Below are 19,793 nucleotides of genomic sequence, written 5' to 3' on the forward strand. Positions count from 1 at the left end.
GCTCTGTGATGGGCTAGCTACAAGTCACATGCAATTACTGAAAACATGAAATGTGGCTGCAGAGACTGAGAAACTGAATTTTAAATTTCATTTTATTTAGTATTAATTAAAAGTAAAATTAAAATATGGATACTCAGTTCAGGAATTGCAAGGCTTTTAGATATGCTTAGAATAACTTAAATCTTTTCCAACTGTAAATTTTATAAAATCTATATATTAAATATTGCTATTAAATATTTAGCATTCAAATGGATGTGTGCTGCAAGTGTAAAATGTACACTTAATATGATAAAAGAAATGTTAAATACTTTATTAATAATCTTTACCTTGATTATATGTTAAAATGATAATATTTTAGATATTGGGTTAAATAACAAATATTGTTAAAATTAATTTCACCTATTTTTACTTTTTAAATGTGGCTACTGAAAAATTAAAAATTGCATTTGTGGTTCTAATTACATTTCTATTGGACAGAACTGCTCTAGAATAGGACTATCAAGTTCAAATCTTACGTCTTATAAGCTATGTAGCCTTTGGCAAGTCACTTAAATGCTCTAGGCTGTGTGAGACTTATTTATAACAGTAATGTTCATCCTTGGCTCTCTATTTTTTAAGAGCTAATGTGAGATAATATATACTGTGTGCTTCACACAATGCCTAATATAACATAATATGCATTAAATATTAGCTCTGAATGTATTTAGTTTGTATAAACATTATTGCATTGCATATTTTTAAAAATCTATGCCACAGCTTTCATTTGAGGATATACAAAGATGCTGTTACCATACTTTTTATTCCATTGTTGGGCCACATGCCTCTGGTTTTCTTCAAAAATGAAGAGCAATACGATATTAATTCAAGCAATTAAGAAATAGAGTGGTGTGTTTGAAAGAATACTGTTCTTGGAATCAAGGCGTGTGCCTATTGTTTTCTTTTTTCTTTTTTTTTTTTGGAGACAGTGTCTCACTTTGTTGCCTAGGCTGGAGTGCAGTGGCATGATCTTGGCTCACTGCAACTCCCGCCTCCTGGGTTCAAGCAATTCTCCTGCCTCAGTCTTCTGAGTAGCTGGGATGACAGGCACGCGCCACCACGCCCAGCTAATTTTTGTATTTTTAGTAGTGACAGGGTTTTACCACATTGGTCAGGCTGGTCTCAAACTCCTGACCTTGCGATCCACCCACCTCAGCCTCCTAAAGTACTGGGATTACAGGCGTGAGCCATCATGCCTGGCCAGGAGTGTGCCTCTTAAGGAAGAAGTCCCTAGTACTCTCCATCATCCCTAATCTGCTTTAGTCTCACAGTGCCAACTTGTTTCACTCACCCTTTGTCTCTGCACCTCAGTTTCTTTATATATAAGTCACTAATGTTGTGCTGAATAATTATTAAATTTATTTTCAGATATAAAGTCCTGAAATTTCTTTGAAATTGATGAGCATGGAGCTATATATAGTTGGAGAGGAACCAATTGGTAAAGTGGAAAAAGGAAAATCAGAGTTCGGTGTTTAATAGTGCAAGTTTCTTCAAACAGGCTCTCAATCTAGGCCTTTTTCTGATGAGTCCTGCTAAGGTTCATGGACCTACTCCAAGGCTCAGTTAACTCAATTAAGAAGGACTCCGGATGCATGAAGGGGCTTTGTGGGAACAACATCATAAAATTTTGTTCTCATTTTCCTGGATTCTATAGAGAAGGCCTCACGGCACTAAGATGTTATTAAAGGAGACAAGGTAGAATAGTAGTAGTTGTTGAATCCCTAAATAATCATGATAGTTAATGCATAAATCTCTTGCCATGAATTAAACACTGTTCCTTTTGGTTTATAAACATTAACTTATTTGACACTCAGAACCCTGAGATAAGTTTTGTCACAGTGTCTACTTTCTGATGCGACATGTAGGCAAGAGGGTTTAGACAACCTGGCTGAGGTCACACCACTAGCACTGCATTCAAACACACACAGTCCAACTCCAGTGCCTTCACACTTAACACTGTACTACGGTGGCCTACTGAGGACAAGCACCATGTCCAGTCCTGGGATTACTGGGTAAAATGTGACATATGGTCCCTGCTTTCATAGCATGAAGACTGTTTTGTAGAGACAGATTTAAAACAAGTGAAAATGATTATACACCTTACATGCATTAAGAGCTAATGTGTATTGCATACTTATGTGCAAGGCATTGTGTGAAGCCCATGGTTTACATCATCTGAATGGTGTCTTTACCAAAAGGAGACACATCTACAAATGCAATGAAGAAGAAGTGAGGAATAATATAATAGCATATAATGGAGGGCCTTGATCTACTTTTGATGCATGGAGAATATCTAGGGACCTCTTCCTTAAGAAAAATAAATTTCAGCTGACATCTGAAGGTTGCATAATAGCTATACAGCAAAGTACACGTGTGTGTGTATGTGTGTATATGTGTGGTGGATAATAGTGTAAATAGTGGAGAATATTATAGACAATGGAACCCTGAGGTGTTACACTCAGTTTGTGTATATGTAGTTTGTAATATTTTAAGGTCGTTTTTAATCTCACCATCATTCACTTGTCATCTTGCTTTTAGTTATGGGCTCTACCATCACTTCCTTGGGGAGACCCTCTCTAACTCTTCCAAGCAAGTTCTCCTCTTGGTATGCTCTCAGTAGGAATGTACCTGCCTCTGCTCAGCCCTTAGCATTAAATTTAAATTTATTTGCATTAATCTTTGATTAGTGTCTATCTCGCACCAGACTGTAAGATCTATTCGGGCAGAGACTGAATTTGGCATTGCTCAACATTACGTTCCTAGAACTCAAAATTTGTTGAATAAATGAATCACAAAGCATTTTAGATTAATGTTATTAGCCTAAAATTATCATTGTGAGTTCACATTTAGCCTTTAAACCATACACCCCCAGTTGAAATAAAAATGAATTTTAGATTTTGGACTATGTAATTCACTAGTAAGGCACATAGAGTTCGCCTGGCCTGCCTTTGCAATAATGCCTTTCCAAATAATATATATTCATGTTGTTTTCTAAGAAATATGCATTATGCAAAAGCACACTGACAGGTGTATGAATGAGTTGGTAAAATAGGTAATCTAAAAGTTTCTCTATTCTTTAAAGAAAAATGGATAACTATCTTTAAAAAAATAAATTACAGAAACTTTTACTTTTTTTCTGACTTTCCTATGTAGTGAATCAAATCTATTATTTATAATTAGTGCCTTTGGCTTCTTTTCTGCACGGCTTTTCTTTTAATGCTTTTTAAAAATATAAATAATAAAAGTAAGGTATATTGTATTATGTCAAATAAAGTAGCCAGATGAAAAATCATATATTCTAGCATTTTATTTATGTAAAGTTGAAAAGCAGGCAAAATTAACCTATCAAATTAGATGTCAAGTGAGTCGTTACCTTTGTGGAGGGCAAAGAGTGTAAAAGCCTGAGAGAGGCTTCTGGGGGGCTGGTGATGTTCTGTTTCTTGATATAAGTGCTTGTTACATGGGTGTGCTTGGTTTGTAAAAATTCATCCTGCAGCTCAATTATGATTTGTGCATTCTTCTGTACATATATTGCACTTTAATGAAGTTTTACAAATTAAGACAAATTAATGAAGCAAGGAATTACCATTTATTTGGACATCGTCAAAGACAAATGAAAGGTTATATTAAAGTAACTAAGAGTTAAATATATTTCAGAACAAAAATGCCCAAGTTAGATTAGGCTAATTGAAGAGGTAGCATTGTGTCTGATCAATATTTTGGGACAGATATTGATTGAAGAGGTAGCATTGTGTCTGAGAAGAACTTCTGTGCTATTCATCCTGGGTGGCTGAGTCTGGTGTCTGGGGAACACTAGAGACTATAGATTTGGAAACAGGATTCAGATTCCAGCAGGCTTGTGAGGCTGATTCAAGACTACTACTTTCTGTCATGGGTAATATCTGCTGGTTCTCAAACCCGGCTGCCCATTGGAAGAACTTGGGAGCTTTAAAGAAACAATGTTGGCGTCCCATCCCCAGAGATTTTCCAATGAAATTCTTATGGGGCCTGGACAACTGGAATTTTTTAAAGCTCCCCTGGTGATTCAGATATGCATCAAAGTTTGAGAATCACTGTTCTCTACTATACGATTAAACTATACTATCATACTATACTATGCAATGCTGTGCTATAGTAAAGTGTACAACTATTTCAGTGTTACATATTGCTTGGGAATACATATGTTTGTAATATAAAGAAATACATGGAAATGATAAGCACCAAATTCAGGATAGTGAGTACTTCTGGGACACAGGGAGGGTACTGAATACAGGAAGGATACATGGGTCACTTCAGGACACACACATACATAATTTTGTATGATCTTTTATTTATTTTAGATATGTTTTTGTATTTTTCCTAACCTGGATGGTGAACACAGAAAAGGTTGAACTCATTCATTCATTACAGTTATTGATTAAGCCCCTGCCCTGTCGCAGACTATTTTCTAGGTTCTAGGACTATAACAAGGAAAAAAAACAAACAGAATTCCTGACTTTATGTAACTAACATTTTAGTCAGGGCGACCAGATAATAAACACACAACAAAATATACTCTATAAAGTTGTGGTTCTATGGAGAAAAACAAAGACAGATAAGGGGAGATGAAAGCTGAGACCGGAGTGGGAGGCAGATAACTATTTCACTCAGGGTTGCCAGGAAAACAGTCTTTCTGATATGAAGACATTACAGAGAGACCCAAAGAAATTGGGGGAAGGAGTCAAACAGATATTTAGGAGCAGAGTATTGAAGGCAAAGAGAGCATCAAGTACCAATGCTGTGGGACTGACACAGGGACACAGGTGTGCCTGGGTGGAGAGAGAGGAGGAGAGTGGTGGGCAGGTAGGGACAGCATTTCATATAAGACTGCAAGGCCAGTGTCAGGAATTTGAATTTTATTTTCTGTGAGATAGGAAGTCTTCTGAGGATATTGTAGAAACATCTTTTTCTTTGTGTCATTTGTATATACCTTCAACATCCCATAGTAAGTTAAAAAATAGAAAAGTGATATCAGACACTAATATTGCAATGTACATTGATTTATTACATTTATTTTCTATAATAAGAGAGGCTTATGGCACCTTGAGGGCACTATGAAGGTAAGTTTGTTAAGTATGGGTCTAAAGAACCCAAAAAGGAAGAGAGAGAGAGTGTGTGTGTGTGTGTGTGTGTGTGTGTGTGTGTGTGTGTAGGTTAGGGAACAGTCACTGAAGACAAGTTGTGCCTCCCCAACTTGATATCAGATAACATTATCCAAATGATGTACAAATGTGCAAGGAGACCTGATCTCCATGAGGTAGGTTGGTACAATTCTTAGGAGACTAGAAAGCATGATCAATGAAGGCAGAGAGCAATAACAACTCAGGTCAGCACACAAACAGGAGGGCAAATTTCTGTTTCTACCTTTTAAAACCTTCCATTGTAAATGCCTCCTATTTCTTCTGTTTCAGTTCAGGTATGGTTGTAGAAGGATCAAAATGTTGCATTAGAATTTAAAATAACTCGATGGTTCTTAGAAGAGACTGCAGTAAATTAACTTTTTACAGCCTGGCACCATCTTCAGTCCATTTGCTCTGGGGCCAGCATGCTGCTCTGAAAAATTTCGACAGTTTGAACTTTCTACTTGAAACTCATAAAGAATGCATTGCTTTTCCTATGCTCCCAGCTTTCTATCCAAGGGAGATGGAGAATTCTTAAAGCCAAATGCTGAACTACTTATTTCTCTTAGAGGTTTTCAGACAACACACACAAGTGTTTGATGCAGGGAAAGAAAAATTCATGAGGAAAGCATTGTTGTCCCCCACTGAACATACTCTATGTCCAATCTGTTAAAATAGGCTCAAAGGAACTAGAAATGATGCCCTCTTACATTTTTACCCTTTATTCTTTATGTTTCATCTTTTGCTGTCAATTTTGGGTGTGGAAAGCAGTGACTAAGCTTCCAGAGTGTGAACAATCCATTTAAAGCCAATATATGCTATTCAGGGCTGTGGGAAGAGAAAAAGGTCAATTAGTAATTTCATTTTAACACCAGCCTGCCCATTTTGATAAACCTGTAAGTTTGTAGTCCACAAAGCAATCTAGCCTGCATTTTAGGTGATGAATGTCTACTATTGAACCCCAGTTTTGCAAATGACCATCAAAGCTAAGAAAGCAGGTGTTCATGTTGAATGCTGTATACTAAAGGGTCATTGATCATTGCAATGGTGAAGGAATTCTAAGATAAAAGACGTGTATAATATGAGAAGGAAATGCACCTGACTATCCCCTTGGAGAGAATAAAACCACATTGTAATTAATATATATATATATAATTTTTTTTTCCTTTCTTTCTTTCTTTTTTTTTTTTTTGAGACGGAGTCTGGCTCTGTCACCCAGGCTGGAGTGCAGTGGCCGGATCTCAGCTCACTGCAAGCTCCGCCTCCCGGGTTTACGCCATTCTCCTGCCTCAGCCTCAGCCTCCCGAGTAGCTGGGACTACAGATGGCCGCCACCTCGCCCGTCTAGTTTTTTGTATTTTTTAGTAGAGACGGGGTTTCACCATGTTAGCCAGGATGGTCTCGATCTCCTGACCTCGTGATCTGCCGGTCTCAGCCTCCCAAAGTGCTTGGATTACAGGCTTGAACCACCGCGCCTGGCCGTAATTATATTTTTAACATTTTTTTTCATGGAGCAACTATAACTAATAGTTACTCAAGCCTTTACTGTGTGCCTGGCATTTGTAATAGCTTAAGGTCTACATTTCACAAACTGTAAGATGCATGAGAGTAACCTGGAGATCTTGATAAAATGGAGTTTATGGTTCAGTAGGTCTGGGATAGAGCTTAAAATTCTGTAGTCTAAGCTTTCAGATAGTGATGATGTGCTGGACTGCCAACCACAATTTGTCTGGCAAGACACTATAATATATAATGTAATCAGAGTGCAATTCAGTAAGTTTATGAGTATTACCAACTCTTTATAACTAAGAAACTAAGGCTCAGAGAGGTTGGGTGGATTACCAAAGGTCTCAGGTAGGAAATGTCAGACTTAATTCCATCTGACTCCAGAAACTGAAAGCTCAATAACTATCTTTTAAGTGCCTCCCATCAAAATGGAATCACTTTTGATGGCTTTATCCTGTAATTAATGAATACATTTTAAAAGGCAATAATATGTCTAAGTATTTTAGTGAAGTCAGTCTCCCTTCATTTTAATAGGTTTCTGCAGCCTGTACAAAGCTTGGTTTATTAAAGGGAGCTTGTTTTCTTCGCTTAGACCAGCTCGTAATCGCAAACCACACTGACATTTCCCAGACTGCTTCTGGCATACTAACTGTTTTAAATGCTGGTCTGGTTTCATGGGAGACATTAAGGAGAACATCAATCTCTGCTCAGAAATGTGCCCTGCATAAAAATGCAGGCTGGGTAAGGGTTTCACTTAACAGCTCCCAACTGCACATTGTAAACATTCATATTTGGTATTAAAGCAATTTATCTATATTCACTTCAATTTTGGGAATATTTACTGAGCACCTACTAGCTTCTAAGTGTTGTGACCCAGGCTACAGTGAAGGCAGAGATAAATAAACCCAAGCCAAGTTTTCCTAGAAAGTGACAGTAGTAGTATCCTTAGCTCTTCATGCATCTGAGTTTTTGGTATTAATTAACATTAGTGCTAAGACTAATATCCAGCCATGGACATGTTTACAATTGGGGCAATGTCTGCTCATTAGACACATTTGATTTTAAAGGATCCTGAGAATACACTGGTTTAGTGCTCTTGATGATTTCTTGCCCCTGTCCCAAATAAATTATTTGCCTTCCATGTAAATATTTACTCACTGCTGTCTCCTGTTGGCTCATATTGATGCCTACTCTAAATTTTTTTAAAATCACATAAATATTGTGGGAAGGGACACTGAAGATAGAACAACAGGTATTATCTATGAACGTCAGAATTCATCCAATCAGCTAATGTGTATTAAATGCCTACTACATGCCATATATTTCAAAACTGGGACTAAGCTTTGGAAAGTACAATAAACGTATGTGGCATAAAAGCCACTAAAGCTATAGTCATACAATGAAATTCTGCTTAGAAATAATAAGGAATGCACTATTAATACATGCAACAACATAGATGCATCTCAAGAACATCCTGAGAACAAAGTCAGACACAAAAGAGTATATACTGGTTATTCATTTTTATGTAATTAATTGCTGTGAATAAACCAGACAACTATCAAATAGTCTCAGAATTTTTAAGCTGGTTTGTGGGAAATTACCCTTGACCATACAATCTAAAGGAGACCCTCTCTATTTTTTTTATAACACTGTAATTTGTAATTATCTATTAATTTATTGATTTGCATGCTGATCAACTCTCTCTCTACTTGATGGTAAGTCCCAAAGGGCAAGACTTACGTGTTCATTGTTTGCCACTATATACCCAATGGTTTATATGGTGCCCAGCATTAACAAAATGCTCAATAGATATTTGTTGCAATAATAATTGCAAGCTTCTTGAGGAGAACAGTGGCTCATTTTTCTTTATATCTCTGATAACTAACAATAAGTACACAAAGGGAGGCTCTCAAAAATACTATTTGAAGGAAAAAAGGAAATCACTAGAAAAAAAATCCATGGCTCATCGTCTAGAAACAAGTTAAGTGATGTAGGGTCCTTCATTAAAATTTGGATGGATGGCTTTCTAAGAAAGGAACTGGAGTTTATTGAGTACATGATGCAAATGAGTTTTCATTTAAGCTACTTTCAACTAATTCACGGACTAGATAACGTGAAAGGTGAATTAGCCTTTAAGTTAACCTTTATTTTAGACATTTCTGAGAGAGAGCACGGTCTAAATGAGTGTTCTCAGCCCTGACTGGAATGCTTTACAAATTACAGGTGCCTGGGCCTGCCTCCATCCCTAGACATTATGATTCAGTTGTTTTGAACGGGTTGTGGGTACTGATAGCTTAAAAAGCTTTCCATGTATTTCTAATGTTCTGTCAGGGCTGAGAACCATAGTCAATGGAAGAAATGACATATAAGATGGACTTTGGTCAGAAAGCAGGATTCAAAACCCATCTCAGTCACTTTCTAGCTGTGTAACCTGATGTAGATTACTTAATCTTCCAGAGCCTTTGGCTTCACATTTATGAAACAGGATAATAATGTTCTTTTAAGGTGGTGAACATTAGAAATTACATGAAGTACCAACACACAGTAGGTTAATCATAATTGATCACTTTACCCATTTTTATATTTAAGGCTATATAGGTAAATTTTTTTAGTTTGTTTTATTCAGTTTTATCTCAAGCAAATTGAGTACATTTATATTGAGAGTATAGTAATAGCATCTTATCCAGGTTGTGGAAATAGAACTTGCATCTTTAAGAGATCAAATTGGCAAATAAGGTGATAGCTTTATTACCAAAGGGTATTACTATCCTTTGAATGGTAGACCCTCCTTAACTCACATTATTCCAACTGAGATTTAAAGACATGGATAAATTTGAAATAAAAATTAATAATATCTAACCTTTCTTAAGTATTTACCATGAGCCAGGCACTGTTTTGTATGCTCTATATGTACCATTTCATTCAGTCTTTAGAGCATCCCTCTGGTTCTTCAGATTTCTTATTTTCATCTCCATTTTACATTTAAGGAAAATAAGGCACAAAAATACAAAATAATTTGCCTGAGTCACACAGTTGTTAAATGACAAAGCAAAGATTTGGACTCAGGCAGTCTGATTTTTGTTGCTTCATTCTTTCTTTGCCTTCTCTTTTCTTTTCCTTTCTTTCCTTTCTTTCCCCCCCTTTTTTTTCTCTTTTCTTTTTTCTTTCCAGGGTCTCTTGCTCTGTCGCCCAGGCTGAAGTGCAGTAGTGTGATCACAGCTCACTGCAGACTCTACCTCCCTGAGTTCAGGTGCTCCTCCCACCCCAGCCTCCCAAGTAGCTAGGCTACGGGCAGGTGCCACCACACCCAGCTAATTTTTTTTTCTTTTTCTTCTTTTCTTTTTTTTTAGAGATGGGGTTTCCTCATGTTGCCCAGGCTGGTCTCGAACTCCTGGGCTCAAGTGATCCATCCACTCAGCCCCCAAAAATGTTGGGATTACTGGCCTCAGCCACTTTGCACAAATTTCTCTTGTTATTTTAGTAAGTACCTTCAGTTGCAGCTCTCCTTTTCATCCCTCAGCTGGATTATGTCTAAGACAAAGGCTGAGAAGCTGTTATTAGTGGGCTGGAATCTCAATTAGGTTCAAGTGTTTTGTCAAGGACAACCTTATAATGACCTTGAACTCCTTCTGTCCACTTGCTGACTGATGTACATGTTAGGATGGGTGAAACATGAAGATTTGGAATAACTCTTCCTTTTAAGTGAATGCATGGATATTTTTGGAAGCCAAATTGTCCTGGGAACTTCTGATATATCTAGACATTGGTAGCATTGTGTTGTTTACCTGAAACTTGAAAACTGTCTATGGGAACATGACTTTGAGTCAAATTCATTCATTCCCTTATCCAGTAAACATCAATTGATCAATAACCTAAGGCCTGAATGTAGTCGGTGTTGGGTGTACAATAGGAAGAAACATGGTGTCTTACCTAAGATACTCATCATCTTGGAAGGGGCTGAAAGGTACTTATGTTCTTTTCCCGTGTCTCTGTCAGCCAACATTCTGTATGAGGATAACTAAAGGAAGTTTGAAAAACTGGGTCTTCATTCTGGCCCCACCTGCACTGTGGTCCAGCCTTGTGGCTGGAGGGCAGGGTCTGTAGTCCAGTAGAACTTGGTTTTAATCCCTGCTCCACTTCTCAGTGGTGTCATCCTGGACAGGTTACCTAGTCTCTCTGGGTTTCCCATATCTAAAATGATGCTAATAAAAGGCCTTTTCTCATAGAGTTGTGAGAATTCAAGAGTTGTCATTTGAAGCTTTTATCATAGTGTCTCACACATATTGAATGCTTGGTAAATGCTCAGGATGATGATAATGATGATTTATCTTTAGAATGTTTTGTTTTATGTTGATCTCCTCTACCAAGGAGAACTCTAAGATTTCTTCCATTTATCGCATCCTTGGATTCTAAAACATAGAACAAGTGGAAGCAAACTAGGAAAGAACTTTTTAGCTCCTACAGGGGTCATGTGCATGAAAACCTTGAATTTTGTCTAGCTGGAAACAGCATTGACCTACTACCAGGAAATAAGGATAATTATTTTAACATTTTAAGAAAATAAGCAAATGTATCTGCTAATAGGTTAATAGTACAGAAGCACCTCCCTGCTCATCAGGGCTTTATTTATTTATTTGAGACATTTTCCAGTTTTTCTTCCCACACAGTATAATGTGTTAAACAGGTTGGTGAAGCTTTGTTTTGCCCAATTGAAAACAGACTTTCCTGAGGTTTTGGCCAACAGCCGAACTTGGTGTTTTTATTTATGGCATTCTCTGCTGCATTCCTGCTGCCAAACACACATACTGGAGGCCCGATTAATTTTGTGCTTGCCTTGCAGAGTGATTTAGAATAATTAAGGCTCTTCAGATTCTCAGGAATCGTTTCCTTTGGAAATGAGTACAGTTTGGGTCTGGGCAGAGTAGAGCAATTTGAAATTAATGGAGTGCCTTAAGTTTTTAAAGAGGGCTACATTTTGCAAACCTTTGAAGTTTGGGAACTGGTGAGCATCAATAACTGCCAAGGATCCGGGCCACCATAATAGTGAGATTGCCACGCTTAACAGCTGGGATCTTGAGAAGGGTAGCCCCTGTGCTCCCACCCTCATTTTTCAATGTTTTTGGTTGGACACATAACAGTTTGCTGAAGAATAAAGTGCAGTGATGTAGTATATAAATCTACTGCTAAAAATTCAACTCATCAGCTCATTTTTTTTCCCTCCCTGATATTATTCCAAATGGTGCTTAAAAGGCCCATGCTTGCAAACTATGGTGCTTTGTCCCATTTGCCTGGCCCTCAGATGGTCTGGATTCTGAAGAGAGAGAAGGCTCTGCCCCCTTGCCTTCAAATTGGCAATCCCCAGGGATGATTTATCTCCTGAGACTGACAGCACAACTCTGCAGCTCTGCTCTAGTCTTGGAATTTGCTGATTAGGTACAGTTACTGGTGGAGAAGATACAAAAGCAGGAAAAATTCAAAACCATGGAAACATGATCAAGTTTCTAAACATAAGCTCAACATACCCTTTCACACACCTTTTATTCATGCAAAGAATCATATTCCTCTATCAAAGACCCACAATCTGACCTTCTTTAAGTAAACTTCTGCTCATTCTTCAAGATTCAATGCAAATGTCACCTGTGCCTAAAGACTTCTTTGAGAGCCGAGTGGAGAACTTTAATATGTTCAAAGCAGTTATTCATGTACTGTCTCTCCCCCTCACCAGCAGGTAGTCCTTTTCAGGGCAGGGACACATTTTGTTCAACTTTCTATCTCCAAACCATTTACTGAAGAGAGAACAAAATCTGACACTCAGCAGGTCCCTGCTTGCTGCTGCCATGCCTGGAGATGCAGGCTCTTGCTTCCTCTCTCAGGGCAGGAAAATTGGGCAGCTCAGGGGCCGAGCATGAAGGATTTTTAACCCATCTCTGTTATTTTCCTTGTCACTGATAGGTATCCTTTGGATTCGCTTTTCTTCATATCAGAGTGGTCAGCTCTGACTCGTGTGGGAAGGGGATCTGGACAAACAGACACCTCTCACCTCTTGTTTAATTCCATGTATTTAGGTGTTTTAAAATCTAGCTGGGATTTGTTTTAATCAAGCATGGAGAGACATGCAGACGTGGAAATGGCATGGAGACCTTACGTATTCAGATACCTAGAAACAGTAAGCCCAGCATTCCACATAGGGCCACATGAGGAAGCCATAGGGTCAGGAGGAGGCAGAGAGAGTAAGGAGGGAACACGGCAAGACAAGCACCCTTATTGTGGTTTCTGTGGGAAGAAATGTGAGAGGTGGGGTAAACAGGGTTAGAACTGGCTAGTTTGGGTACTTTGAGTGGGCTTTGGGCCTGGGTGCTGTTCCTAGTTGTCTGGTACCTGGCCCTGGGGTGATTAGATAAGGTGAATATTAGCCCAGAATGTAAGAGCTCCATAAAGAAGACTGGGAAGTATGAGCTTTGGATTGGTTGGTTTGCATAGGAAAGGTGTCCTCTCTGGGGCCAGCTGTCTGCTGTCTCTAGGAATTAGCTAGCTCTGGGAGGGGCAGTCCCTTCCAGTGTCAGAAAGGCACCAAGATGTGAAGACATCAGAATAAAAAACTTTGCTTAATATATTAGGCCCAACTAACTCAGTAGATGACACCTTTGCTTGGTCCTTTCTAACTGCTAAGAGTTCTGCATTGAGGTTTGTAGCTAGCATCATAATATTACTTTAGATTGAAAAGTAAAATTTAAAGGAAGATGAAGGAATGAAGGAAGAAAATGAAAAGCAAAGAAAGAATATTTTTTAAAAGGATAAAAGGTAGTGGAAAGAAAGGAACAAAGCTCAGGTAAGTGCTCAGAATATATTTGATGAATGGAGGAATAAATAAACAGGCCAGGCACAGTGGCTCACAACTAAACCTAGCACTTTGGGAGGCCAAGGCAGGAGAATTGCTGAAGGTTAAGAGTTTGAGACAAGCCTGGGGAACTTAGTGAAACCCACTCCCCACAAAAAAAAAAAAGTAAAAGAAAAAATTAGTCTTAGCTACTGGGAAGCTGAGATGGGAGGATTTCTTGAGCCCAGGAGTTCGAGGCTGCAGTGAACTATGATTGCACCACTGCATTCCAGACTGGGTGATAGAGGGAGGCCCCGTCTCCAAAAAATGAATGAATGAACGAATGAAACAATAAATGATCAAATCTCTATCTTCCTGTCTAATCATGTCATTCATATGAATGCAAATCCTTGTGTTAAAGCCAACAGAAATATTTGCAATTTTACCCTTAATTTTAATTATGTAATAAGACACTTCGCACACTGTCAATTTCAGCTATCACTGAGCAGATGGATAGATGTGTTTTCCACAGCCCTAAAATTACAGCTTGTAAGAAGACTGCCTAGTTAGTCGACTTGGAAGGTGGTTTCTGCACAATCACTTAAGGAACTGTTCAATCAGTTGCTCAATCACTGAGCAATAGTTTGTTGATTTAAGGGTGGTGTTTTTTATTATACTAGCTGAAAACCTCAGTGGAAACACTGTTCAAACTGTTATTCTGATTTCCATCTCCAACAGTGACTATGCCCATGGGTCCCTCCATTTTTTAAAAATCTAATTTTCCAATGTAGACAAGAGACTTAAGCAAGGATTGGTCACTGAATTGCCTTACAAATAAGCACTGCCAATAAATGGAAGTATTTGTTTACAAATCATTACAAATCAGCTTGTCAGAGAGGCTGGGATCAGAGAAATTTGGGAGCTAAGGGTCAGAGGATAGCAGACTCACAGATCTTGCCAAGATCAATCAAAAATGATGAGAACAAAAATAATAAGTCTCTGGGGAAATAGAATTGGTTTACAAATCTGCATAAAATTTTTCCAGATTGCTTCTGCAAAGTGGGGATCTCTGATATTGTGGTGAAGGTTAGACAGGGACCCTGCATCCAAAAAGCTGAAAACTCAATTTTTCAGTCATGAGAGGGGATGCAAATAATTGATGATGGACATTCACTCTGTCATAAATTTGTAGCAGGGAGATTCATCTGAGAACAAGAGGAGACTGGGGTTATGGGCCGATACCCTTTCCTCCCTGTGCAATCTTCAACTTCCCTAACTTGATGTGTGTGGTACATTGATTGCAAAAATATGCTCAGTTCTCATCTCCCTTTTCCCTGTAGCGACACCTATTGCGTGGCCAATTGTCAGTAACTTGCTCTGGCCAATAGAACATGGTAGAAGGGAGCGTGTGTCAGCCCCAAATCTGGCCTTAAGAGGCTTAGGCTTATCTGCTTCTGCTTTTTCTCTCAGGACTCTGCTTACCCTTTGTGAATAAGCCCAGTGAATCTGCTGAGTGATGAGAGAGATAGTGGCCCAGTGACTTCATTGTTCCAGGCAACATGCAGTTATCTTCCCCCAGGTAGGTCGTAGAAGACCTGCCAATTGACTGGACATGCGTAAGTGAACCCAGCTGGGTTAGCTGAGTCTGGCTCAGGTCAGCAGTGCTAGCCAATGGACAAACAACGTCATGGGCAAAAATTAATGTATTATATGCCACTGAGGTTTTTTGGCTGTTTGTTGTGGTGCATTATTATAGCATTAGATAACTGATGCAAAGTGCGGAACAGCTTTATTTGGCAGGAAGAGTAGGGGATATGTGTGCTCACTTTCCATTTCTAGTCAATCACCAGGTCTTACTCATCCTATATCCTGGATGAATATCTCTAATTCATCCCCTTCTCATCACTGTCCCTGCCACTCACTTAACCTAGTTAACTTCACCACTTGAAACTTCTCATGCTGTCGTACACCACTGTGTACTTCCCTCCCAAGTATCATTATCATTTGCTCCAGGTTTGAAAGATTCTGAAGCCAGTTTTGTTGAGAGAGGAGGGCAAGAGATGAACAATTATTGGGCATCTACTTTATTCTGTGCACTTAATTACGCTTATTAATAAGGTTCATCATGGATCTAACCAGAATCATAATAAATTGGCAAACAATGTTTATTGAGCAATTCTTATGTGCCAGGTCCTTAGTTCAAGGATTTACTTGCTTTATTTCAGTCTTCATATTCATTCTCCAGTCACTCTAAGAGATTGGTGTTATCAATGTCCCCATGATACACATAAGGAAAGAAGATTTTCCAGGTTCGGTAAATTGGCCTAGGTCACACAGTAGGTACTTGGGAGGGTATGCGTGCGCGCACACACACACACACACACCCCCTCATGTAATGATCTGTGTGAAAGTACCCGGCCCCAAATTGGATCACTCCTTTGAGTTGTGGTGGGTACTAATGATCCACTTGGATATGTAGCCACATGCTCATGCATACAGAAACCCAGGATTCCCCTTAAGGAGAAAATGTATGCATTTTGGTAGAGAGGGAGAGGGAGAGATTAGGAGGAGGAAATGGCTTTTTCCCAGACATAGAAGAAAAACTAGGCTGAGTGGGTAAGCTTTTATATTTTCTGCAGCTTAAAAAATGTAGAGTAATTAAAGCAAAACTGGTAGCAAAACTCCCAAGATAGATATTCCACGTTCTATCAGTGGCTCCCACTTCCCTCTCAGACTGAACAGCTTTGCATGTGTCTAGGAGCCTGAAAAAAGTCTATTGTTCTATTTGGGCCAATACAGCAGCAGAAATTCCCTACTGTCAGTGCTGGCATTCTACACTGGTACTCCTGTATTCCTTTGCTCCTTATTTCTACTGTCCCCAGGTTCTTACTGCAAATGTGAGAGTGCTAGAAGAGAAGTTTTCCCTCTCTTGATGTAGTAAGCTGGTCAGTGGGGAAGAAAACAATGAACGGAGTACCACAGTGCAATCTTGTTATGGAGGTCACCAAAATCCCTTGGCCTCATTATCAACTCTACTTTCTTCTCTTATCCCATATTTAATTTATCAGAAAACCCTATTAGTCCCACCTTCAACATACATCCAGAGTATAGCCACCATTTAAGTCATCTTCGTTTTGCCTGGGTGGCAGCAGTAGCCTGCAAACGGGTCCCCCATCCTCAAAAGCACAAGAAGAGGGATGTTGTTATAATATAAGATCATGTCATTCTTTTGTTCAAAACCTACCCATGGCTCTCCGCTCACTCTTAGAGAGGCCAAAGCCCTTACTGGGCACATTATACAAGGTGTAAGGCGTGGCCTTTATGACTTCCCTGCTCTCACGCTTGGCCCCTCTCCTCCTAGCCCACTCTGTTGCAGCCACAATGACCACCTTGCTGCTTCCACAACAGATCCCACCTGCTCCCACCTCAGGGTCCTTTCATTTGCAGTTCTTCCCTCCAGGAAGCTCTTACCCCAGATATCCTCACAGGTCTCTCCCTCGCTTCCTTCAAGTCTTCATCCTATGTTGCTTTTTCTATGCAACCTTCCGTGATGGCCATATTTAAACACGGTAACACCCTTCTATGCTCTCCACCGTCTGTTCCAGCATTGTTTTTGCACCATAGTACTCATCATCTTTCAAATTATTATATACAAGTTACTTATTTGTTTGTTTATTGACCTTCTTCCTGTACAGAATGTAAGGTTTATTCGGCCAGAGATATTTTTCCTCTTTGATTTACTGACAGTGCCTAGTACATCCCATGTGTTCAATAAATTTGTGTCAAATAAATGTATGAATTTCATCCATTTATCCAGGGCATAATTTAGTATAGTGTTTAAGAACCTGGGCCATGGAATCAGCCTGCCTCTCTCAACATTTCTGCTCTACCACTAGATAGTTTTGGGACATTTACTTCACCTCCATAAGCCTCAGTTTCCTCATCTGCAAAATGGATATAATCAAAGAACATGATTCATGGAGAAGATGCATACAGAATACTTAAGCCTGGTGTCCGGCATGTATTGAACATTCAGTAGGTGTTAACAGTTATTATAAGTTAAAAAATTGGTATTCAAATTCGTCTTTTGTTTTCTTTGGAGGTACAATGTTTTCAGAAGAATAATACGATGTGGGAGAAGGGTATTAGCGTTAAATGAACACCTCAGCTCGTTTAATCCTCACAACTATCTTATGAGATAGCACTGTCTTCCTATTCAAAAATGAGGCCACTGAGTCTTAGCAAGATTGAATGACATGCTCAAGGTCACATGGGGGCAGAGTTGGGATTCACATCTAGATTTGTGTCATCCTATTATTGGTCTTAGTCTTGCCACTGTAACACCCCCCCATCTCCTTACTTTAGCAGTCATGACCTTGAGCATTTTCATTTTGACTGAATATGTCTGCTCTTTCATGGCTCTCAGTTTGCTTATGTTTACTCTGTTTGGGTCCTCCTTTACCTTCATTTATGCTCCTTGACATTCTACCTATCTTTTCAATTCCTGCTCAAAGCCATCTCCTCCCTCAGCCCGCCGATTTAACCCCTTCCACTGCTATGCTGCAGACACACACTGCCTTCTCCCCACGCATTAGTTATTCTGTACCATGTTTCTTCCACAGAAGATGGGGATCTCCTTGAGTGTATGAACTGCACAAAGCTCCTTTTTGTGTCTCTGTGGTACATGGCACAGCATGGTGCAGTCACGACATGGGCAAACTTGACTTCCAGGATCTTAACTGCCAGCTTGCAATGCCACCATCACATTTCCTGCTTTAAACAGTCAGTGGATGCAAGTAAGCCTGCCACAGTCAATGCATTTGTCAAAACAGGCTAAGGTGTTCTACCCAGTGGCCAGAGGTAAAGCATATTGGTCAAGTGGCCATGTGAATAGGTGGTGATCCTATGTCAATATCTTCAAGGAAAGACATTCAGGTATTACTTGTGAGTCATAGAGTAATGCTGGTCAAGAAAGAGATAAACTGATACGGGGCTCTAAACACAAAAGTCATACATACATTATGGCACACAATGGTATGTTAGGAGCATTTTAAAGGTAATTTTACTGTATGCAATTTATGTCTGACCCTGGTACAGAATAGGCATTTGATAAATGTTTACTAAATTGTGGAGTTGATTTGAATTAAAATAAGCCAATACTGTATGACTTTGAAATTGAGGGGATATAACATATCAGAAAAAGAAAATTCCTTTATTGCCCTTACATAGTTTCCTACAATTTGGTATATATTTAGAACTGTATCTTGAATGCTAAAGATAGCACAAGTAATTGAAGGTGGACTGAAGGGTGACAAGTGACTTGATGGGAAAGGAAATTTCATCTTGTCACTTATTACCTGAAATCCAAATTTATGCAAGACCAGCCAGAAGGCAATTTTCATTTTATCCAGGATAAACCAGAGCTTAACCTCCCAAAGCCTGTCATCTTGAATGTCTCCAATAGTCACTCAAATGGTTGGTGCACTCTTGTTTAGCATGTTTATTACAATTGTCAGGCTGTCTTGATTTTTCTAAAATATTACACAGTACAATCTCATTGTTACGGGATTTTCTATTGAATGACACTTCAGGAGAGAGACTTTGATTGCTGAGTTACAAAGACAACTGTATCTTCTTGTAAAGCATACAGTCTTGGTGGTCCTACCCCATGAACTGCCTGTCCCAGGACGGTTTTACGGTGAGGCATTAGTTGTGTATTGATTTCCTTCAATCTTCAGTTGAATATTTGTAGTAATTGCTGTTTCAGCAATGGTGAACCACACAGCATTGTCAGAACCTGACTCATTCTATTTCATGATAATTAGTCTCTGTTGACCCTCCATATACATCTCTACCCTCACTATTTACCTTTGTGCCCTGGGAGGCTGATCTCTGTGAACTCAAACATCTAAGATCCCTTGGTGCTCGGTTTCTGGTTGGGTTTCACTAATTAAGGGGCACTGAGGGAGGATGAAAAACAAGAGGAGAGTGAGTTTGGGGGTCTTTGTTACGCTGGCTCATACTTTGCTAGAACATGATCCAGTTGTGGTTTCTTGTTAAAGCCACAGGTCCTGTTGAGCATCTCTCTTACAACTATAGAAACCCTCTCCAAGTTCCAGAAACTCCTCCCTCTTTGTGTGCCTTCATGACTAGATGTGGTAAAGGAATAATCACGAACTTTTTGGTTTGAATCACAAATCATTCGAATCACAAATTCTACTCACAACTTTGTAGTCCCTCATTATACTCTCCCCAATACCCTCACCTAAGTGTTTC

At 39.1% G+C, this 19,793-nt stretch overlaps 1 long non-coding RNA gene across 2 annotated transcripts in view; it reads left to right on the plus strand.

The window, feature by feature from the left end:
• LOC135969741 (uncharacterized) overlaps positions 1-19,793 on the plus strand; it is a 139,104-nt gene that overhangs the window by 19,756 nt on the left and 99,555 nt on the right. Inside the window, exon 2 of one of the 2 annotated variants that reach the window (XR_010585159.1) lies at positions 14,988-15,096. The exons of the other annotated variant lie outside the window; for it this stretch is intronic. This is a non-coding gene — a long non-coding RNA (uncharacterized lncRNA). The remainder of the gene's footprint in view (positions 1-14,987; positions 15,097-19,793) is intronic. 2 annotated transcript variants of the gene reach the window in all.

The sequence above is a fragment of the Macaca fascicularis genome, chromosome 2 (assembly GCF_037993035.2).
Source record: "Macaca fascicularis isolate 582-1 chromosome 2, T2T-MFA8v1.1".
NCBI classification, from domain to species: Eukaryota; Metazoa; Chordata; class Mammalia; order Primates; family Cercopithecidae; genus Macaca; species Macaca fascicularis.